General features: G+C 40.0%; 1 pseudogene; it reads left to right on the top strand.

Annotated features, from left to right (window-relative positions):
- Nucleotides 1–5,537, top strand: part of LOC107554856 (plexin-A1-like) — a 139,328-nt pseudogene that overhangs the window by 63,237 nt on the left and 70,554 nt on the right.

Here is a 5,537-nt window from a genome sequence, read left to right as displayed (position 1 = left end):
AGTGTGTGTGTGTATATATATATATATATATATATATATACATACAGTAGTCAAAATTTGAACTCTCTCACACATGTAGGATGTACAGTGAGAGATCAATAAGATGTACATTACAGTGTCATCTGCTCTGATTATTTATGCGTTAGTGTATTGATTCTCACACACACACACACACACCTCTGTAATGCAGCTGTGTGTGTATCTGCTCTATACGTCACATGAGACTCCATCGATCGGCTGTTGAACATTCACTCCAGGATCCCGATAAAACATCACGGCTGGACACATAATCAATAATAAATATCACAAACGCGTGATATTATGTGAGGTGTGACGTTTAAACAGTGAGAGATCAATAAGATGTACATTACAGTGTCATCTGCTCTGATTATTTATGCGTTAGTGTATTGATTCTCACACACACACACACACACCTCTGTAATGCAGATGTGTGTGTATCTGCTCTATACGTCACATGAGACTCCATCGATCGGCTGTTGAACATTCACTCCAGGATCCCGATAAAACATCACGGCTGGACACATAATCAATAATAAATATCACAAACGCGTGATATTATGTGAGGTGTGACGTTTAAAGTTAGGCTGTTTTGATGTAATATATAATCATGTGTTGCTTTACTTATAATTTTCCATGTTTGTCACACTCTGTGAAGGATTATAAAACAGGCTCTGAATTCTGATTGGCTGAGCCACACACATGCATTTGCACATGCCCACTTCTGACCAATCATGTGAGTTTGGGGCGGGGCTGTCAGCTTAACTGACCAATGAGAGAGAGAGGGAGTTGGATATGGAGAAACCCGTTTAAAAACTAATTCCTGCACTTCTGTTTGGTGATGCTAGTAAAGCAGAAATATCACACTGCCACTTTAAAGGACTTTTTTCATGATTTTGATTTTATGTGTGTGTTTGAGACAAGATAATGATGTCTCCCGAAAGAAAAATAAAAGAAGTCGTTCTTTATTCCCTGTCTCTTTGTGTTCCGTCAGTATCTATTTTTCCCGTTTCTACACTTTTCTTCGCAGGATAATGAGAGTATGAGGCGCCGCTCAGCAAAAGTTCCATTTAAAGCCCTGACAGATAATTTAGCATCGGCCCCTTGTTCTCCAGTACTTAATTAAAAAGTGTTTGATAGCCTGTCTCCCGGGCGAACCACTGCGCAATAGGCCGCCCTCCAGATGAAACCAGATGATAGTCACATCTGGATGACACTTGAACGGATATCAAACTCAAAACTCCCTCCTCAGTCACTGCGGCTTAAACTAGGAGGCAAAACCACCTGTCGCCATGGCGATGACATCACAGCTCATTAACATTTGACCGCCCACATTTGCATATCAGAATCTTGAGCGATTTCCAAACGGAAGTGAGCATCCCTAGGAGTGTGTTCTTTTGAAGGGCGCAGGGCATTACGGTCTTATTTACTATGAAACTTTTTCTAACTAAACTTGCTTACACTACCATCTTAAATCATATTTCTATATCTGACGTAAAATATTTTGAATTACTTTAAAATAAAGACGATTTTATTTAGACTATTCTACTTACGTTTGTATGTGAAGTCGAAATCAACCCCAACTTTGCTTTAAAATGCATCGCAAGATCTCCTAACCGAAGATCACAAACGGAAATCACTTCCGTGAAGAAACCATCGCATGTTCCTTTCGCTAACTGACTTCTGGAAGGGCCCTTCGTGAAGCCATTCAGTTGTTCACTTTCGTTTGGAACGTCCCTACAAATGTGTGAGTCATTTGCATGTAGAAGTCTTAAAGATGCAGTGCAAAATACCTTGACAGACATTATAAATGGAGAATGAAATAAATGATAAAAGTGTAGAATGGATGATCGTCTTGAATGAAAGAGTTGTGCTTTAATACAGAGGAACTGTGATGGAGGTTATCACATGGAGTGTGTGTTTAAGCTCATGTGTTTTAAAGTCTTAACCTTTTTGTTCTGTCTAATCAAATCATTGATCATCTGGAGTAAAGTTAATCCCATAAGCCTTTATATCAGCAGCCAGTGAATCATCCAGTCTTACTGCAATTAAGAACTTCAGCTGTGTGTGTGTGTGTGTGGTTCAGTATTGATCGTGTGTGTGTGTGTGTGTGTGTGTGTGTGAGAGAGTCTGTATTAAAAGCCTCTTGATTGGTTGAGATGTTTTTACTAAAACACACTGACAGTAATGGAAGAGAGAGGGAAGGTTTTCTCTCATTTCTGCATTAGGGGCCGTTCACACAGCACACGTTCTTCTTGTATGTACACGCGCCAGATGGACTTAGTTTTCACACTGGATCAGTGTTAGTTTAAATGTACCAATTAAATCAATCAAGATGCGGGATTTACCAAAAAAAAAAAAATCTTTACAATTTTGTGCAATGACACCTAAAAGTATTTGAAATGCATTTAAATTCCTTTTTGACGGAACAAACGACTTCTCCCATAAAACATTGCGAATTGTAATTGAATAAAAAGTGCTTATACAATATGAAACTATTGATTTTATAGCCATTTTCTGTAAAAAAAAAAAAACTATTTGGTAAGAGTATTTATTTATGTCTCTTCTACTCACCAAGACTACATTCGTTTGATCAAAATGTCTGTAAAGGCAGTAATACTGGTAACTCTTATTTAAATTTGAAATAGCTGTTTTCTATGTGAATATCTGTTAAACTGTAATTCATTTCTGTCAGGACCACTATCGTCAAAGGTAACTTACAATTAGCATACATTTTAGGTTGGGGGTATGGTTCTGTTCTGGGCAACACTCCCTGCCCATCTAGGCAGCCTAGCATGGATAGGAGCAGGGAGAGCATAAATAACCCCCCCAAAACAAACCATATGCTAAACGCCCCCCAAACTACATGCTGACAGCAATCTTAACTGAAAATGCCTTACGGAAGGACAGTGGCAGCGAAGGGGTGCTCTTCTGCTATGAGCAGGTAAGAAGAGCAGCTTGCCCCTTTGGGAGGAAAGTGGCATCGAAGGGGTGCTCTTCTTAATAAGCAGCAAGCCCCTTTAATGCAGTACCTGAAAAAGGTTAAAGATGCAGAAAACCCACTAGAATTGCAGCCTAGTTTCCCAGTTTGCAGCAAACACAGCATACTGCAGCTGATAACCCGCGTGAGTATAGACAAAATTCCTTACCAATACACTAGATAGCTTTATGCAACAAGCATGTTGCTTGCTTAATCACAGCATGTTGCAGTGGTCAGAGAAACCTAAAGAAATATAATTCCCAATAACTAGATGAGCCATAAGCAGCAAGCATATTTCAAGAACAATTAGATGGCCTTAAACAACAGCTTAAACATTAGCTTCTTGCTGTTGCAAGTTTACCCGGATACCAGCACTTGCAGTAACAACCAATAGCTTACAGCAACAAGCAAGTCTAGCAACAAACATTATACTGACACTAGATAAGCCTTAACACGAAAGCAAAATCCCAATAGCTTTAAAGCAAAGACTTTTTGAAATAGCATAGACTGGGGCAGCATGCACTTACCGAAGAAGAGAAGCAGCGAAGGGGTGCTCTTCTTTAATAAGCAGCTGAGAAGAGCAGCATGCCCCTTTAATGCAGTACAGCATAAGGTCAGTACTCGAAATTTAGGCAACAGGCATGTTGCCCTCATCCAGATAAACGTTTGCATTAATAACCTTAGTAGCAAAATCTACATACTGCGCGTTAAGTATCAAGCACGTTACCGATACACTAGATAGCTTTAAGCAACAGCATATCACTGACTAAAACACAGCGTGTTGGAAATAATAGTCTGATAAGTTAATGAAACTGCATTCCCAATACTAGATGAGCCTGAAGCAGCACGCTTCAGACAAACAACAGATTTAAAACAAGGCTCGCTGTGGTAAGTTTAACTGGGTAATGTTACCAGCGTGTCAAAATACGACAGCATGCCTAGCAAACATGTTACTGAACAACTAGCCTTAAACAGTGAGCAATATGTAACGATAGCATATTTGCCAACATCGCATTAGGCAATGAGAATGATTTAAGAAACTTAGCTTAGCTTCGTGAAGACATTCAGAGATGAAAAAAGGGTGAAATGGCCAGTTGTTACGTGGATGCTTTAACGCTTCTTCATATCTTGCTGCTTCTAGCGGGAAAGCAGATCTCGTGTTTAAGTGTTGTTGATGCAGTCACATTAGCACAACTTCAGCGATGAACGTGACCTGCCAGAACTAACGCTACGCTCCATTTCTGTGATGCGCAGCTGTATTTTCAGCATCATTCCTCCAGTCTTCAGTGTCACATGATCTTCAGAAATCAGTCTAATATGCTGATCTGCTGCTCGAGAAACATTTCTGATTATTATCAGTGTTGAAAACAGTCGTGCTGCTGAACATTTTTGTGGAAACTGTGATGCATTTTATTTTTCAGGATTCACAGATGAATAGAAAGTTCAAAAGAACAGCATTTATATGGAATATAAATAATTTGTAACATTATAAATGTCTTTACTGTCACTTTTGATCAATTTAATGCATCCTTGATTGATAAAAAACAACAACTTTTGAACGGCAGTGTGCTTGTATGTACTTATTCATGTTTATTTTCAAATATATATATTTTGTTTGTTGACTGTAAAAGTTTGTAAATACACTCCAACACAATCACTCTTTTTAAAAAAGTTTTTGTTTTGTGTTGTGTATGTTACACACACGCCTCATCACCGTGTCTCATATTTGATTGACATTTGAAGCCTGAGGCTCTGAGTTTTTCCTCATCTCTCAGAATGTGTGTGTTTGTGCTTTTACACACACTATCATCAGGTGTTGTAGTGTGTGTCATTTATCTTGAATTTATTTGCGTCAGTTATGGCTGCAGGCTGCAGTTTAACACACTGAATATCAGATGAATGGTGCTGGCGGCTGCTCATGAGTGTGTGTGTGTGTGTGTTACATGATGAGTTTCACCATGTATTAAAATGACAAATTAATATTGAACGTGTCAAATGGTGTTGCCTTTATTGCATGTTAATTTCCTTTGCTGTTTTACGCTGTATGTTTTCACACACACACACACACACACTGACAGGCTGCATATGGTCAACTTGTTTCACTGAGCGGCACTTGTACACACACTCTCTCTCTCTCTCTCTCTCTCTCTCTCTCACAGACACAGATGTTATTCTGTTTTCAGCTGGAGGGCTTCAGGGTTCCTGTCAATCAAACGCTGATCTCCGTGGTAACTGTCAAATGGCGCAGCGTGTGATAAGCAGATTCTGAGCTTTCCATATGCACACGTACACCTGTACCGCGTACACATGCAGACAGCTGCAAACGTGTTTCACACACTCCAGCGCTGGTCTCTTGATGCGCTGTGTGACTGCAGTATTTCTCTGTTTGTGTGTGCGCAGGTGACGCGTGTGCCGGTGGAGCGCTGCTCTCAGTACAGCAGCTGCTCTGAATGTCTGAGCTCCAGAGACCCTCACTGCGGCTGGTGTGGCCTTCACAACATGTAAGCAAACACACACACGCAACACCACCACACAGTGT

The sequence above is a fragment of the Sinocyclocheilus grahami genome, unplaced genomic scaffold (genome assembly GCF_001515645.1).
Source record: "Sinocyclocheilus grahami isolate Dianchi unplaced genomic scaffold, SAMN03320097.WGS_v1.1 scaffold517.1, whole genome shotgun sequence".
Lineage (NCBI taxonomy): Eukaryota > Metazoa > Chordata > Actinopteri > Cypriniformes > Cyprinidae > Sinocyclocheilus > Sinocyclocheilus grahami.
This window is presented reverse-complemented; position numbering and strand designations above follow the sequence as displayed.